An 18,727-nucleotide genomic window follows, 5' to 3' on the forward strand; every position below is an offset into this window, starting at 1 on the left:
TTCTTTTCAATTATAAACTTGAGATAAGCCTTATAAATAATTATTAATGTTCCCTTGTTTTTGTTGTGATATTTTTTTTAATTGCATATTTATATGTAGAGTACTTATTCTTTTTCATTTTTTTTTTTAAATATTGATTAAATAAAAGGTATATATATATTATAGATTCTTTTTTGTGCTAAGTATTGAAATTTACTGTAAGAAAACTTCTAAGTCCCTAGTTTTACATTGATTTCAATCTAAAAATTGATAAGCTTAAAAAAATTTTTCACTTTCTCTTTTCCTTAGAAAAAAAATATATTTACTTTCTTAAACAAATTGATTTCCTTTGCTGCCCACTGAAATTCAGACTTCAAAGATCTCAGACATTGAGATTGCATGCATACCCTTCAAAAAATTGTAATCAACTAAGAAATTTAAGAAAAATGGTGGCAACCTTAACACAACATTTCTGATGAGGTTATTGATCCTACTGAAATCCTATGCTAATTTAATATATTTTTGTTTAGAGGGTCAGAAATAGTTTTATTTTTATAAAATATACTAAAATTATATTCATAATTCGCCAAGTTCTCAAAAAAATTAACTGCAATAAAAATTGTTTTTTTTTTTGTAAATGGCCTGGAGTATTAGATGCTTTTTCTTTAGTAAAAAGGCTCAAATCAGTATTGATAAATTTAAGGAGAAACATTTTTTAATATTCCTGCCTGATATTTTATCGCAATGAATGTAATTATCTCAATTATTTCTTTTAAATGGGCGGTAACTTTCAGGGTAATTTTACAATCGTTTGATGAACTTTCATATTCGCCAAGTTACAGAATTCAATATATTCATCATGTTAACATTAATTGATATCTTTTAAATTACTATACTGGTAAAATCATTTTTCTAAATATTTATTATTAATGGACTGTATTGTTCCATTCACCTTCAGAAAAATGCAGATAGTTTTACTTTTGTAAAAGAAATTCAATTACAGTTAGCTTTTATTGAAACTCTTATCGTTACTGATCAGTATTGGTTGATCATGCCTCCTGCATCGGTTGGTTTGCTCTTATTTTTCCGTAATTTATTTCATTTCTATAGCTTGGTGTGAATTTGTCCTCTCATGATTGGTGGGTCTATTTCTGTAAATATTCTATTATAATAATTAAATTGAAGTTAAAATAATAGTTAAAAATGATATTAAGTAAATTATTTCACCGCCTTATTTGTAACTTTATGATCAGCATTTTAATTAAAGCTGTATGTAGTCTTACAACAGTTAATTATATTTATGATTCAGGTTTCTTATGACCGTATTAATAGATAAGAAAAAAGGTTTTGAAAATATTTATAATGAATTTTGTTGATCGCAGTGTTCAAGAAGAGGTTAGGCAATAATTCAATGTTAAATCTAATCATTTAAGTTTTTTAAGGAAATTTCTTGAACGAGATCTTTTTCTTGGCCTTTTAGAGGTATTTTGAATATCGCACACCGCTCTAAGAGAGAGCACACGTGCTTGCCACGTTTGCTGCTTTCAAGGAATATGCTACTTCTTTCACATGAAGGAATTTTGTATAGAATGTTTTGTATATTGGGATGTATTTTTTTTAAAAAATAACTGCGAGAGAAAATGTTTTGAAAGTTTATCTCTGGATTCCATTTCGGATTTAGGTGTACACATTTCAGTTAAAATTAGCTAAACTAAAGTTAGGTACAAAAGTTACATCTAAATTTTAAATTGTTACCTTATATTGATATATGTATATGAAGGATAGGTAGACATTTTTTGTCTTCAGCGTTATTTATGGTTCTACCAATTACATACATGAAGGAGGGTTTTGTGTTGCTAAGAAGATTCTGTGTTTGAGTACCTCCATCTGAATGTAACTCTAATAAATTGATGTTTAAAAAAAAATTAATATTTACATTTGTAAATCAACCTTTATTTGAAAAAAGTGACTTAGAAAATTTGATTAAGAATATTTCTCGTTGGCTTCTCTAGACTGGGAATCGAACCAATACCATAATACATGGTAGTTTTAAAAATAAGTCGTATGTTTGTTTGCTTTCTATTTTTCCAATCGTAAGGATTATTTGGATTTTCAATTGAATAAAATTGTAAAAGTACAGGAAGTAACAACATCAATAATATCTCTACTATTACAAGAAAGAACTCTAGAATTATTCCATTGTTATTTCCATTATTAGTGTTTTTTACAATTTTGAATTTCCACTCAACTCAACATACGTTATTTTTATCACATGGCAATTAATATCAGTAATTAAACAACAATATAACAATCCTCTGAATTTCGCTTGCTATCTCTCACCCCTCAGTCTTTTCTAAATCGACGTCCCGAACGAGTGACACTTACTGTCTCTCTGGCAAATCTCCCTGTGCCACTTCCGCATCTTCTCCTCCTCTCGTTCGGTCGACTTGCCGATGATGCTCAAAACCATCTGAACCTGCCTTTAGTATCTGATCTACGTGCCGCTTCAAAAGCCGATCACCTTCCATTTCCTTTAACAAGTATACCCTATCGCCTAATTTTTCTTCTATTTGTGTTTTTCTCCCAACTCCAGTGAGCTGGATCGCTGAAGTCGCGGGCATACACTATGTCCCCTATCGCAAACTCCGTGCTGCAATGTCCTTTATAATTTTTGATTTTTCTTGTACTGGGATGCTTATTGTTTGTGTGCTTGTAAAGCATTCCAACGCGTACGAAGCTCTCTTCCAAACATTAGTTTTGCCAGGGTTTCTCCCGTAGTGGAATGCTCCGACGTTCTGTAGTGGTACAAGTACCGAGAAGTCTCTAAGTTTGTCTTTCCTTTGCTCCCGATCATTAGTTTCTTTATTCCGAGTTTGAAAGATTTTACAGAATTTTCTTGATCGTACGTGCCTTATTCCATTAATCGAGCAAAAATCTTGAAATGCCTGACTAGTGAATTGTGGGCCATTATCAGTAACTAAAACTTTTGGAATACCAAACCTAGCCATAGTTTCTCGTATCTTTTGAATGGTAGCGTTTGAATCAATGCTGCCACCCATAAGGAACACTTCGGGCCATTAATATCAAAAACATCTTCCCATAATCGACAGAGGATATGACCCATCTAGTCTTAAGCATTTATTTTGGACTCTTTGTTACTTCCCGTAGTTGGTACGACAAGTTTTGGACCACACAGTGATTGCATATAAGAGTATTGGGACGGATTTGTGTAGTATTTGGATGTAATTAACTTTTTAGTTGTACCTAAATATTAGATTTTGTTCTCAGGTGTTGGCTTCACTCATGAACACTTCTAATCTTGTGATCTTATATCTTATCACTCATTATTTTACAAAAACTTAGAGGTTTTCGCCTATTGGACTTGGAGTTTGAATTGTCTATCGGTCAATTGATATTGACTTGATTATAGAGAAAATGATTTCTATGCCTAGTAACCAATCTATCGGTTAGGTAAACACATCCACTAACTAGAGTTTTAGTTTCAGTATCTTTTCTTGAAAACAGAATATCCCAGGTAAGACTTAACGTACAGCACTAGAGGACACATTCTCGCAGTATTTCCCCTAGGGGCAATCAGAGTCCCCCTAACTTCACAATCTTGATATTCCAGAACCTTACTCTTCAGCTAAGTTCAATGATAGCTTCCTCTAACAAAGTTAATGACCAGTGTATTACTGATTTGAAAACAAACTGTAGAAGTACTATTATCAAACTGGTTCCAAAAATGGAAACTAAAGTTATACGTACCCTTCTAAAACCGAAATAACCAGGAACTCCCTGGAAACAATAGGCTCAAGGAGTGTGCTACCTTGGCGTTATCCTTGATCACAATTCACCTGGAGGCTGCACTACAGCACAAAACTTCAACTAGCATACAACGCGACTGAAACAATAATACCCATTAATTAGTCTAGATTACAGCTAGCAACACGCTGCCGAAAAGGCAATAAACTTTTCAGAATAATGCACGACAAATCGCACTGAATGCCCCCTTGGTTTACCAGGAACACACAGGTACCCTGAGGACTCGACATTCAAGGCCATTCGCACTCTCATGACCAAACTAACTGACAACTTCTTCCTTTACCCTTCACACACGGCATCTCATTACCACCTTGGCGAGCCTACAGTTACAAGAAAACAGAATCCAAGTCCGTCTTAAAGCCTACGAAGAAGTGAACTCCATTTAGAATATGTAACAATATACAAGGTGATCCATTTAAAACGCACCAATCGTTAATAACTTTTTAGGAAAGTGGAATTTCAAGAAAATTCCGGAAGTAAACTATGTTTTTTTTGTTCAGTTTTCTAATTTTCTACCCCCGATGCTGTATCTTTATTTTTGGCGGAGTTACGGCCAAAAACCTGATTGGGTTTTCATAAGGACCACTGATTTTGACAATGATGGTCCAAACTATACAAAAAGCTGTGAAAAATGACGTTGACCCCGTTTCGAAATCCCTAATATTAGTCGAGACATTTAAGATCAAAGTTACAATTTTATCTATTCGTGAAAGGTTTTCGATATTAATTTTCCACCAGAGATACACGTTTTGGGAGGTCCTCTGACTTCAAAAAATGTTATTTGTGACGAAAAGTAAAAAAAAAATAATAATAATAATTTAAAGAGGGAAAGGATTAGCTATGTGGTTAGCATACTGGACTCCCACGCGGAGGTCCCGGGTTCGAATCCAGCAGTTGACCCTTAGATTTTCTCTTCCTAGGAGCTTCTTACAGCTCACTGTCTGGTGATGGACAGTGTTGTCTGTAACGAGAGAACACTGTCCGGAGGCCGGCAGTGCACTGGAAAAAGCTCCGGGCGCTAATAACCTCAGCTGTTGATGCGCCAAAAAAAAAAAAAAAAAACAGTCAGAGCACCTCCCAAAACGTGTATCACTGGTGGAAAATTAATATCGAAAACCGTTCACGAATAGATAAAATTGTAACTTTGATCTTAAATGTCTCGACTAATATTAGGGATATCGAAACGGGGTTAACATCATTTTTCATAGTTTGGATAATCATTGTCAAAACCAGTGGTCTTTATGAAAACCCAATCGGGTTTTTGGCCGTAAATCCGCCAGAAATAATGATACAGCATCGGGGGTGGAAAATTTGAAAACTAGACCCAAAAAAAACATATAGTTTACTTTGTGGATTTTTTTGTAATTCCGCTTTCCTAAAAAGTAATTAGCGATTGGTGCGTTTTAAATGGATCACCCGTATAAGTATAGCTCTTATTTAATGTTGCTCACTTAATTGTTGTCAGTGGTGGCTCAAAGAGTACTGTAAAGTGAACAATCTGTGGCTGAGAATGAGAATGTGATGATGAGTTTTAGCTATGGTTACCTCTAAACCCATACACTGCCATTTTTGCACTTCCCCTGTGTAATGTTAACTCTTACGAGGTGTGTTCAAAAAGTAACGGGAATTTTCGTTTTTTGAAAAAAATATTTATTTATTCATCTACATTAATATTGTCGCCTTCAAAGTAGTCCCCTTCGCATACAATACACTTGTGCCAGCGCTTTTTCCAATCCTCGAAACACTTCTGAAACTCGATCTTTGTGATAGCTTTCAGCTCTTTCAGCGATTCGCTTTTAATGTCATCTACGCTTGTAAAACGACGGCCTTTTAATGTTCTCTTTATGTTTGGAAATAGAAAAAAGTCACATGGAGCCATGTCTGGCGAATATGGAGGCTGGGGCATCGTTAAAGTTTTGTTTTTGGCCAAAAATTCACGAACAAGCAATGAAGTGTGAGCAGGTGCATTATCGTGGTGCAAAATCCATGAATTGTTTTGCCACAAATCCGGGCGTTTTTTTCGGATTGCTTCACGCAAACGGCGTTGAACTTGTAGGTAGTACTCCTTATTGATTGTTTGACCTTGTGGCAAGAATTCATGATGCACTATGCCATTAAAATCGAAGAACACAGTGAGCATAACCTTCACATTCGACCGCACTTGTCGAGCCTTTTTCGGTCTTGGCGATCCAGAATGCCTCCACTGGGACGATTGAGCCTTAGTTTCGACATCATATCCGTAAACCCATGTTTCGTCACCTGTTATAACACGTTTCAGTAGATCCGCATCGTTGTCGACTTCATTGAGTGACTCTTGAGCAACTCCATTCTCCGCTGTTTTTGTTCGAAATTCAACAATTTTGGAACAAATTTTGCTGCCACACGTTTCATACCCAAAACATCCGAAAAAATTTCATGGCATGAGCCAATTGATATGGCAACATCATCAGCGACTTCTCTGATTGTGATTCGGCGATCGTTCATAACCATTTCTTTCACTTTTTTCACGTTTTCATCGGTTGTTGATGTGCTTGGACGTCCAAGTCGTTCGTCATCTTCAACGTTTTCGCGGCCATCTTGGAAACGCTTATACCACTCGTAAATCCTTGTTTTACTCATAGCAGACTCACCATATGCCTTTATTAACATTTCACACACTTTATTACACTTTATTTCATTTTTTACGCAAAATTTAATACAAATTCTTTGATCCATTTTTTTTAACAAACAAAAATCGCCAAGCTCGAAAAACACGTCTAACCTTAACGGCTGCCACTTAAGAAGTAAACAATGAATATTACTGAAAATTTTATCGTACTTCAGGGGCATGTGTACCAACATAATAAAAAAAAATTTTTACAATCAGACTCTCCAAACCCGCGAAATTTAAAAATTCCCGTTACTTTTTGAACACACCTCGTATAATGTAATATTGGCAGGCGTGTTGTTTGACCATGGTTTTTGTCGGTAGGTTTTGTTTGTTTGTTTCGCTAGAACGCTAAGATCCTTAAATAATTGGCTAGTCCACTTCCGCTGTAGGTTTTCATGAACAGTTAGAGAAAATATTAACTAAAAATACAAATAAAATACTGCAACTAAAATGTAGGGTGTACAATTTTTTGTTTGCATTAGTGTGTCCATTTTGTTAAATTTATTTAGCAAAATTTTACAAAAAAATACAAATGTTGAAACTAATAAACAAGAATTGTTTTTCATACGTTACGTTTGTTTATTATTTTTATCTTTTTCAGTTTATAGCTGGTTAGTTTAGTTTGGTTAGTGGAGAAAGATACACAATTAGTGGAGAATACTATTGTTTATGATAACGACTTGGAGTGGGAGAAGAGCACTGTTGTAGGCAGAGCCCACCATCCTTTTTTGTTATTATTTCTGCAGAGAGAAGTTTCAGCCTTGAGTTAGGTTGGCCTTGACCATGACTCTTTGCAACTTTCCTCCACACTTCCTCTGCATCCTCCATTGAATGCTCTTCACTATGTCCTTATATTCCTTTTTTTATGCTAACATACCCACATACCACCTTTCCGCCTTTTATATCGCCCCATCTTTATGCCCTCACCCTTCTCCTCTCCTTGGTAAAGAGTTGTGCCTTTAACCAGAACCAATTCAGCTATAACTATTGAATTTCTCTTTTACAAAGAATAAATTATGTTTTGAGCAATGTAATTATTAGTATCGTTACATTTTTTGTTCTTTTGTGCTCTGCCCGTATATGCTATAGCAACTATGTCTTCTGATTAAGATTAAATCTTCTTATCACCCTCTTAATTAGTATTGCGATTGGGTCATTTAATTATCTGTTCGTAACTCAAAGACTAAAAATGGTAGGAAAAGTTGGTATTAAAGATTCACTTAGATGCTACCCGAGTGTATCAGGACAAGGTAATAGTTAAAATGAGCCAACAGAAAGTATCAATTCCTGATTTTTTGTTGAAAATGGCTCCAACAAATTTTAAAGTAGATCTATTTCTTTTATTCATACATTTTTCCAGTTCAATTCAATTAGTGGCACTTCCGGGAAGATGGTGTCTGTTGGGCTTCCTGTAAAGTATCATTTTTGCTTATTCTACTTACTCTCTAGTCAACAGTGTAATAATAAGAATCGAATGTGATAGCAATTTTTCAAATTTTAAATAAATGACTCAACCGAAGTACCACTCAAGGAATAAATGTTTCACTATTTTGAGATATTATCGGAAACTCTTCTAATTAGATATACACTGTGTTCATTTTAAGACGGCTCAAATGCATTTCATGCTTAAACGGTTGATCTGAGCAAAAAAAATGGTAGAGGTAAAATTTGTTGCCCGTCACCTCTAGTTTCAGAATATGTGACTTGATTTTAGATTGCTGCCCGCATACGCGGTTGACGCGCGACCAAAAGTGAGGGTTCGCAGTTGACCCCCCATTTTCATATACACACTTTTAAAGAGTATAAAATGTTATGAAAGAAACCGGAAACCGCTTTAAAATTCTTTAAAATTAAAGGTGCTAGGCCCATTTCAAAATCTGGTATTTATTAATCATATTTCAATTTTTTAACTTGTTATCAAAGAGAAAGAAGAGCACGCGATAGGTCATTTTTATGTATTTTTTCATCCCCATTCTACTAAGAATATTGCCAAGGCAGTAAAGCTAGTATTTTTCTTAATATAGGGGGAAATAAGTCGTTTTCCGAGTGATTTTTCTAAGAAAAATCAAATGTAAGAGCTTTAGATGTTCTCAAACATACACAAAATGGCTAAAAATTAATTTTACATCTGTTACAAACAAGAAGGTTTAATAATTATTTGGTAATTTTGGGAGAGTTGCGTTTAATTGCTAAAGAAATTGGAAACCTCCTGCCACATATTTAAGTGATCAATTATCTTTCATGTAAAGGATTATACTTGTTCCTTAATTTATCAAATAATGCACTTTACTCAACTTGTGAAGCATGTACTGTGCCTTCAAAGGTGCTTCCTCAGATACAGAGAGCAGTTGATAATCTCCTGGCCTAACCTGGCTTGCGAGCCAGAGGACTCATTACTCTTTAAAAGTGTGTATATAAAAATGGGGGGGTCAACTGCGAATTCTCACTTTTGGTCGCGCGTCAGCCGCGTATGCGCGCTGGAATCTAAAATCAAGTCACATATTCTGAAACTAGAGGTGATGGGCAACAAATTTTTCCTTGCTCAGATCAACCGTTTAAGCATGAAATGCATTTGAGCCGTCTTATAATGAACACCCTGTATATATATTTTAAATTAAGCAATTTCCCGGAAAATTCAATTAAGGTTGAATGTGATAAAAGTGCTGGTTCGGTCCCCTTTTAATGTTCGTTAACAACTCTTGTGCACTAACTGCTAACGGAAGTTAAATCGACTTTTAAGGGAACCGGAAGAATGTCTTTCTACTCAATGGATTGTTCAATTTCTCAGAAATTCTTCTAATTTCCTTTAAAAAATTTCCTTCACATTTTTACGTACATAAATTTATACATTTTTATCATTTTTGTGATAAAGTTCGAAGGTCATACTTGACCGAAAGTGTCAAATGTAATTTCTTTTTTTCTTCTTGCAAATTATTATTATTTTTTTGATGGTATACTGGTGACGTCAATGTTTCTTTTCACATTATTTTTGGTAGATGTTTGGTTTTCTGTTAATTAAATAAGTCATTTTAATTTCTGTGAACATAAAATAATTTTGAACTTTTTAATTTTGTGTACGTAAATATTAAAATCATTACTGTAGTATTTCATTATACTTAGTTGTTGAACTGAATATGATAGTAATTGAATTCTTGTTTTCATTTTGTTTTATACAGATAGAGTGAGTCTTGAAATCACGTTTTTCATTTTAACTTTTATTGCTGTCCCACTTGTGGGGGAATAATTTAATAAAAGCTTCATGCTAGAGAAGGCCGCTGTCTAGAGATGCCATTGCTTATAATGATATTTGTATATTAATCTCTTTTAACTCTTTTGTTTAAAATTCTCAGAGATTCGCAGTTATGACTTTTTTTGGGTAGGGGGTGGAGAAAGAGAACTGTTTATTAATTTTGAAGATTTTGTAATCCTGTGATCCTGCTTTTTAAAATATTTTTGATATTCCACCCAATTATTTTGTGTATGAGGGGCTAAAAGAAATTTCATTTTAATGAGTATAAGTTTAAAAATTCAATTTTTTTAAACTAACTTTCCTGAATCAGGAAGAATTTCTGAGGGTTATTTTGCTTATTAATCTTTTAATTCATAGTTAAATTCGCTTGCGTTTTGAATGTAAGCAGAAAATTTCTTTTTATTGACATTAACCTAGAAAGGAAATCACGTATTGCGCTGGGCAATCGTGATTTATAGACACATAGTAAGGCACATATTGCCACAATGTCTCCGTATAATGTAAATCTATTTGAATTTCTAGAATATTTAGACGTTAAGACAAAAGTTAATATTCTTTTCCAACCGGAAGAAACAGTTGAATCCTTACGACTATATTCAGTTTCCTGATTTTGCTCAATTCAATATGATTTAAATAGATTTTTTTTTTTCTTATACTGATGCCACGATGAATTCACCCTGTATCACAATGTGTGATTGGCTCTTGCTCTTGGGGGTTGATGTCGAGGAGTACAGCTGCGAAAAGAATCACTTTTCTAAGACTTTAGTGGCTAGCGCTAAACTAACCTTGAAAATTACAGTAACTAACTACGGTAAACTAAATTTAGACCTTTTCTATACCTCCTCCCTGTACTTTCTCCTCACATTGATTCGGTAACTTCACACAGAAACCTTCAAACTCATCTCTTTTCTCTTGAGGAATAGTTTTGAAAAATGGAAAATCAAGTTAAATGAAACAAAATCTCAAAATATTACTTTTACTCTCCGCCGCATCACTCTTCCTCCGGATCTTCTATGACTCAGTTCCAATTCCTCCTGCCAATGTTGTCCGTTATCTTGGGCTGTATTTAGACAAAAGACTGACTTGGAACCCTCACACACGACTTAAACGAACTGAAGTTAACAGGCGTTATCGGCTGCTTAAGAGACTACTAGACCAACGTTCAAAACTTTCACTTAATAACAAACGACTGATTTATAATTCTATACTAAAACCCGCCTGGACGTACGGTATTGGAACTGTGGGGTTCAACGAAACGCTCCAATCTTCAACGAATTCATTCTCTTCAGTCTAAAAATTCTACGCACTATCGTTAAACAGCTTTATTTTACGTTTCAAATCTAACCATCCACACAGACCTGGAAATTCCGTTTGTAGGTCAGGTTGCACGAACTCGCTATAAAAGTTTTCATCCAGAACTTGCACTCTCATTCCAATCCTCTTGTCCGCCATTTATCATCTCATCACCATCCAGATCATCCTTCCAGACGATTAAAACGCCATTGGCCTCGCTATTTTCTCTCTTCTGAAGAGAGTAGCTAATCCTGGAGACGACTTAGGGAGTTTTATCACTGCGGTAACTTTTCCCCTCAATTACTGAGTTTGTAGTGGTCAGTTATTGTCATTGTTACTTATGGCGTATCTAGGCGCTGGTGTAACATAACAAATATATTAAAAAAAGAAGACCTTTTCTAAAAGAATTTGCTAAACAGATGTAAGAATGCGTCCTCAGTGAGTGAATGCAATGCCTGGTTGACCATTCACTCTAATGCCTTGGACATCTTCTATTGTTGTGAGTCTAACCTGGCTTTTACCTTTTAAAAAACCACTGTTTCCCCAATTTTTTTGAATTTCCTACTTCTGTGACACTACAGCTGGCTAATGATAATCATTTTTGTACTCCGTTCAAAGATCCAGAAAGTGTCATTTTAGGTCTCGTGCTTTCAAGCTATAGATTTGGAGTGAGCATTGCAAATTTTGCTGTATTTGATTCTCTAGAATCTGACCCAATTTGGTACAAATAAAGATATGATCGTGATAAATTATTTAATTTTTTACCTACCTACATCGGATTTATGGGAACGGTAACAATAATATATCACCTTATAGCGTTGTTAATGCATTACCCACAAAATATAATTCCTCTCCATCTAACATTTACCTTTTTAGTGCAAAAAGAGCACATGCTAGCTTCAGCTGCGCAGTTATGGGGCCGAACCGGCCGGCCGGCGAGTCCCCCTCCGAACTGGAACTAGCGCCCTTTCCTAAATCTACCTCCTCCTTTTCCCCTTCAATCAACCTTACACTAACCTATCGCTTTTATACGTCATTTTCTGACCTTGAGTGTAGCTGTACTGTACACACTTGATTATTTTTTATTTCTTATGCTTTTTTTTTTATTGCTTCTTTTTTTTTAATATTTGTTTACTAAAATAATTTATGAATGATAAAACATTCTGCGCAAAAGTTATTTTTGGGATGATAAATATTTTTGATATTTTTATATTTTTTGATGAAAATAAAAGTTAAAAGAAGTTGAAACTTCGAATTTAACAATTAAAACTACTGATCGTTTTGACAATCTAATTTGGTAGTTAAAACTTCATTTAAAAATGGCTCGAGTTTAAGGGCTGTAAAAAATGTTTAAGCTGTTTACTGCTCGTTTTTTTTAATGACCTGATTTTAGATGGCTTCAAATATTTCTTGGCAACAAAAACTAAATGTCCATCCTTAAAATAAAGATTAGTTAATATAACATCTCAGTGTTAGTTTATAATGTGAATGAATTTATTCAATAAAACATTAGTTGTTAGGACATTTTAGTTGATTTAAACATGCACGAATATTCTGGATTTGTCGACGATCTTCCTCTTCACGACACGCGTGAGACTTCAATTGTGTGCGTATGTGAAAGAAATTTGAGATTTATTGCAAATCATTAGAAACGTTTAGCTGATACTTAATTTTTTTGAATTTTATTTATTATTTATATTACAATTTAAATTGAATCTTTTTACGATCTCAGATTTGGTGGTTTTCTTTAAACAAGGATAGTTAATTTTTAAATAAGTTAAGTATTCAAAATTGGCGAGGAATCGGTCCAAATAAAAAACAACAACTCATCTTTTTGCCAGTAACCAGTGTTCTGTGAACCTACTAACTCAACCAACCCGCATAGACACGCCCTGAAGAAGGCAATATATTTGTCTAAACTTTAGCAAAAAGACGAGTTGTTGTTGTTTTTATTTGGACCGATTCCTCGCCAATTTTGAATCCTTAATTCAATAATTTACGGTCACGAAACCAATATACGAGGGTCGTTTGAAAAGTCCGTACAAAGTCAGAGAGATAGCACCACTGGCGCGTATCGAGGTTATGTTTAGTTAGTAGCATCTCTTGGAAGAACACCCACCAAGTTTCAGCCAGATCGGTCTATTTCTTTGTGTTTGGCATTCGTTTGAATCGAGGAAGTAGAGTGATTTTCAAAAAATGGACGAAAAAGAATTTCGTGTGTTGGTTAAACACTACTTTATGAAAGGCAAAACGCCTCAGGAGACTAAAGAGAAGCTTGATAAACATTATGGTGACTCTGCACCTTCGATTAGAACAGTTTATAAGTGGTTTCAAAATTTTCGGAGTGGCCATATGGGCACAAGTGACGCTGAACGTTCTGGACGCCCTGTTGAGGTTACTACTCCAGAAATCATTGATAAAATCCATGATATGGTGATGGATGACAGAAGAGTGAAGGTGCGTGAGATTGCTAGTGCTGTGGGCATCTCGAATAAACGGGTACATAATATTTTGCATCAACATTTGGACATGACAAAGCTATCCGCAAGATGGGTGCCGCGATTGCTCACGCTTGACCAAAAACGAAATCGTGTGAAGTGTTGCAAGGACAGTTTGCAGCTGTTTCAGAAGAATCCGCATGACCTTAAGCGTCGTTTCGTCACTGTGGATGAAATATGGATACATCACTACACTCCTGAGACCAAAGAACAATCTAAACAATGGGTTACCAAGGGGGAATCTGCGCCAAAAAAGGTGAAGACCGTTCCTTCGGCCGGAAAGATTATGACGACTGTCTTTTGGGATTCGCAAGGAATAATCCTCATCGACTATCTGGAAAAGGGTAAAACTATTACAGGTGCATATTATTCATCGTTATTGGACCGTTTGAAAACCGAGCTGCAAGAAAAACGCCCACAATTGGCCCACAAAAAAGTCCTTTTCCATCACGACAACGCACCAGCTCACACCTCAGCAGTTGTGGTCGCAAAATTAATGGAAATAGGGTTCCAACTCGTTTCACATCCCCCCTATTCTCCAGACTTGGCTCCCTCGGACTACTATTTGTTCCCCAATATGAAGAAATGGCTGGCGGGAAAAAGATTTTATTCAAACGAGGAGGTGATTTCAGAAACGAATGGCTATTTTTCAGACTTGGACAAATCCTATTATTCGGAAGGGATCAACAAACTAGAGCAGCGTTGGACGAAGTGTATAAGCCTAAAAGGAGACTATGTTGAAAAATAAAAAAGGTTTACCCCAAAAAATTAAGTAGTGTTTATTTTTGCTTTTTTGACTTTTCAAACGACCCTCGTATACAGGGTGTATGCGGAGGAGTGGTCGAGACTTCGGGAGGTGATTCAGCAGCTCCAATACAACAAAAAATATTCTATTCACTCTGGCCCGATTCTCAATAGTGTCCCAAGATATTTGCATTTTTAACTTTTCCGTCGATATTTACGTTTTTCACCATAAAAATGGCCGTAGCTTTTCTATCATTTATCCTATAACAAATCTGCTTATTCCAAACGAAAGAGCATTAAATTTCCTACAAAATTTTGCTCAATACAGAGCCTCGAAACGTTTCTTATAAACCACGAAATTTTTTCTTTAATGTCTAAAAAATTCTTTCTCGATGATTTTTGTTAAAATTTTCAACCGCATTTTTTCAATGATTAATGAATCAAGGAGTCACATAATTTCAGAAAAAGTTTCGTATTTATTGAGGTTCAAGACCATATGGATTGTTTTGGTTTTTAATAAAACTCTACCCCGAACAGAGGGGTGTAAATGCAGAAAACTGGGATTTTACGTAACTGACTTTTCACTACTAATTTACTCAAATGTCAATTTTTTTGGCGAAGGAACAATGATAGAATAGGATAGAATAGTTATAGGATAAAGGATAGAAAAGTTACGGCCGTTTTTATGGTGAAAAACGCAAATATCGACGGAAAAGTTAAAAATGCAAATATCTTGGACACTATTGAGAATCGCTTCCGAAGTTTCGACCACTCCCCCGTATACACCCTGTATATTCATATATTTAAATACGCTTTAAGTAGAATCTGAATAATAAAAGGCGTTGAATGGCCGGAGGTTACTTTACAAAATTACCTCGCCAAAATACTGGGTTCGAATCCAGCTACCGGCTTTTTCTAGTAGCATTCCTACATCTCATTTTTAATTGATAACCGTAAAAAAGGCTGTGAAAGCCAATTACCTCAGATGTTGATGTGCCATAAATTAAATAAATAAACTGATATTTGTAATTGTTAATACAAATACTAATCGAAGGCCTTATTCAAAATGAATAGTACAATTTAGAATGAACTAATTTATTCAGACTTCATGTTTATTAATCGAATAAAAGTTTCACTTATAGTTTGGCTTCATTATTTAACAACAACTGGTCAGAACTGGTTTTAATGAAAATTCCAATATTGATTAGTTGAGGCTAGAGCTAATAATAAATTGATTACTACTTGAAAGTATTATCTCACAATTGTTACTATTTGTTCTTATCTTTATTACAGGACAATGTTTACAACAATCCTAATTTCCGTAATGAAACTATAATGGAAAGGATTTATAAAAAGTTTCTTTTTAAATTCACTCATTTTTCAGTTCATTACAACTTCTGAAGTAGCGGTAAAGTAGCGTTCGAATTGGCTAATGTTTAATGTATTATTTACTAGATACTGTTGCCAACAGGGTTGGCAAGTGCTTTTATACAGATATATATATGATTTCTTTTCTTTTTGACTAATTTAAGGCGCTACTATATCTGTGGTCCAATGGCGCCCGAAGTCTTCTCTTTCCGCACACTGTCTGCCTCTAGAAAATATATCAGCAAAGTTTAAAAAGTCATTATATAAACATAATGAAGAAAATTTATTCGGTTATTATGCAATATTCTTTATCATTCAGTCATTAAATTTCTGTAACTTGTTGTTGTAGTAATGTTTGGAAAAAGAATAAGAAAAGATTACTACAATTATTACTCATAGTTTATAAATGAAACAAGATAGAAAACATGTTTGGTATACGTACATATAGTTTTCTAGGTTTAGATTTGTTTACACTATGTATGGTCATCGTAATGTGACTCAATAAATCTTATTTAATTTCTACTTCTTGGAAATTAGCATTTGGCACAGAGCTCCTCTACTCCTAGCATAAAAAAACATAGCTTATCTATGAATCATTCAACTCATAATATCTGGTTACAGATATGAAAGCAAGTTGATATTCATTTTTATAATCATTATGCGATATTTACTAACATTGATTTTGATATTTTATTGTTTACTGTGTTGTTAATTATGTTTTGTTTGATTATAAATATCACTTTATTTATTAATGAGGATTACTTTAGAAAACTTTATACTGTTAACCTCTTTTAATTAGATTATGGAGCCTAGAGATATGATTTTGATTTTATTTCAGTAAAATTTAATTTTTAATTTATTGAACTTAATTTAAAAAAAGCAAACAAAATCAATTTAAATGGTTTCTATTCTATTATACAGACTTCACTTCTTTTAAAGGCAACATTACAATCTACAATTTGAGGCTTCTCAGTGGTATCAACATTTACAATCGCCTCAAGATATTTCTGACCAGATATTTGCTTGATGTTTGTAAACCGATTATAATTAATTTAACTACAAGCATTTCTTAAAATGCCGTTTTTGTTTTTTTTTGCACATTTTTAGCTCTTTTTGTCCACGATATGTTTTAACTGCGTCGATGCTAAAAATTTCACTTATAAATGAGGATATATTTTCTTGATCTTAAAGTTAATTTTGGAATTTTATGTTTTATAGGGAATGAGGAACAAAAGATCAAAGTTGGGCGTTTTTCAGCATTACGCTTTTTCGTGCAGCAATTTGGACGATCAGCATTTTTTAAAACTGTCTTACCGGACAGTTCTAATATTTATGTAATTTTATAGAATTAATGGAGTAATGGAAATGTTATTTGCAAAACTCCTTTTGGTTGACTTGGAATGTTTTTGAAAAATCCAACGGTGGCTAGAGGGAATTTTTAATATTAAATTTTCTGAACCTGATGGTTAATTTTTGTATAAATTTCCTCAGAAAGTAAACAGTGATGGTGGTTAACTTCAGAAAGTTTTACGTAAGAAAGGAATTGATATCGAAAGAAAAATTATAGTAAAAATGATTTTATTGTAGAATAGTCTGGTTACATATTTAGAAAACCTGTGAAATAGAACATACAGTAGATATTACTGTATGAAGATGGAAACTGCGAACTGTCTGGTGAAAGCTGAGGAAGATGCGCGCGCAGTAATATAAATGGAAAAAAGTTTCGCATTTTTTAAAATCTACGGTGAAAAACTATCAACAACCAATTTTTGCTGCTGAATTTCCACAGTTTTAACGGAAACGATTTTGTTAACAATCAGAATTATGACTAAATTCCCCAATTTCTTCGATTTATGTTACATTATTTGGTTGTGGAAATTCAAGAAATTTGAAATGAGACTATTTTTTTGCAATCTCTCGAAACTGCTTAAATGAATTACTGTTTGAATTTGGAGCAATTAGTGTGAAATATTGTTGTAACCGAAATCTTAGTAACCTTTTTTTCTAGCCTAAAGGCTTTTAAAGAGAAATTTTCCTATTATTATTTGGGGAAAGGATTGGCTGAATGGTTAGCAGACTGGATTCTCAACGCAGAGATTGCTGGTTCGAATCCAGCTGCCGGTCTTTAGATTTTTTTCTTCTTAGGAGTTCCTTACAGCTCATTTGGTCCGATGATGGGCATTGTTCTTTGGTACTGAGGAACACTTCTTGAGGCTGGTAGTGCACTGAAAAAAAAAAGCTCTGAGCTTCAGTTTCTTCAGTTGATGCGCTTAAAAAATTAAACAAAAAATAAATAGAAAAACTGAGTAATACATTGGAGTAATTGGAGTACATTGGAGTTTAGTGTAAAGTGGTTTTACTTATTATTGTAAAGTGTTTAAAGTATGCACATATTTCACACCGTTCTCTTCCATTAATTTGATGTATACACAGGGTATGTAGTATGGGAGGTAATAAAAAGGCTATTGGATATACAGCGAGTAGTTTTGTGCCAATCTTTAGGTCATTCAACTTGTAAACCTCGCCAAGATATGTATATTTCGTAATGTGTGTTGTATGCTAGGCGTTCAGCGAGTGAATGTATAGTTGTGTCCATGTGTGAGTGTGTGTAAGAACATCGTCCTTAGAAGTGAAAATCATACTAGTTCCCCCACCTGCTCCGTCTATGTTACATAGATAACAGGCCCAATCCTAATTACTTTACCTTCACTTCTAAGTCACAGCCTATCTTACTTATTTTATTATTTACAAGTCGAATGTATTATTGCTATTTTAATGTATTTATGATCAGTTTAATTCCGGCAGCATTTATTAATTTTGTTGGATATGTTTTATAGTTTTAAGTATCCATTTTGATGGAAACTTTATTGAAAACTGTTCCTATGGTATTCGAAATACCCTCCATCAGTTCTATTTCATATCATAACTTCTACTAGTTGATAAAATAAGGATTTAATTTACTCATTCAATATTGTATAATTACTATTATATATATATATATTTTTTTAATGGTTTAAGGCGCGTCAACATCTAAGGTTATTGGTGCCTGGAGCTTTTTTCAGTGCACTGCCGGCCTCCGGACAACACTGTCCATCATTGGAGCTGTAAGAAGCTCCTAGG

The 18,727-nt window shown here is 34.2% G+C and overlaps 1 protein-coding gene and 1 long non-coding RNA gene across 5 annotated transcripts in view; one reads left to right on the forward strand and one right to left on the reverse strand.

The window, feature by feature from the left end:
* LOC141447286 (protein FAM13B) overlaps positions 1–18,727 on the forward strand; it is a 148,080-nt gene that overhangs the window by 789 nt on the left and 128,564 nt on the right. The gene's annotated exons all lie outside the window — the stretch shown is intronic.
* On the reverse strand, positions 2,563–4,190 carry LOC141447438 (uncharacterized). Its single transcript, XR_012454323.1, has 2 exons — positions 3,748–4,190; positions 2,563–3,647 (listed from the first exon to the last, which is right to left on the reverse strand). It is a non-coding gene; the product is annotated as an uncharacterized lncRNA (long non-coding RNA).

The sequence above is a fragment of the Rhodnius prolixus genome, unplaced genomic scaffold, assembly GCF_049639745.1.
Source record: "Rhodnius prolixus isolate KJV_2025 unplaced genomic scaffold, Rpr scaffold_1, whole genome shotgun sequence".
In the NCBI taxonomy this organism is placed as follows: Eukaryota; Metazoa; Arthropoda; class Insecta; order Hemiptera; family Reduviidae; genus Rhodnius; species Rhodnius prolixus.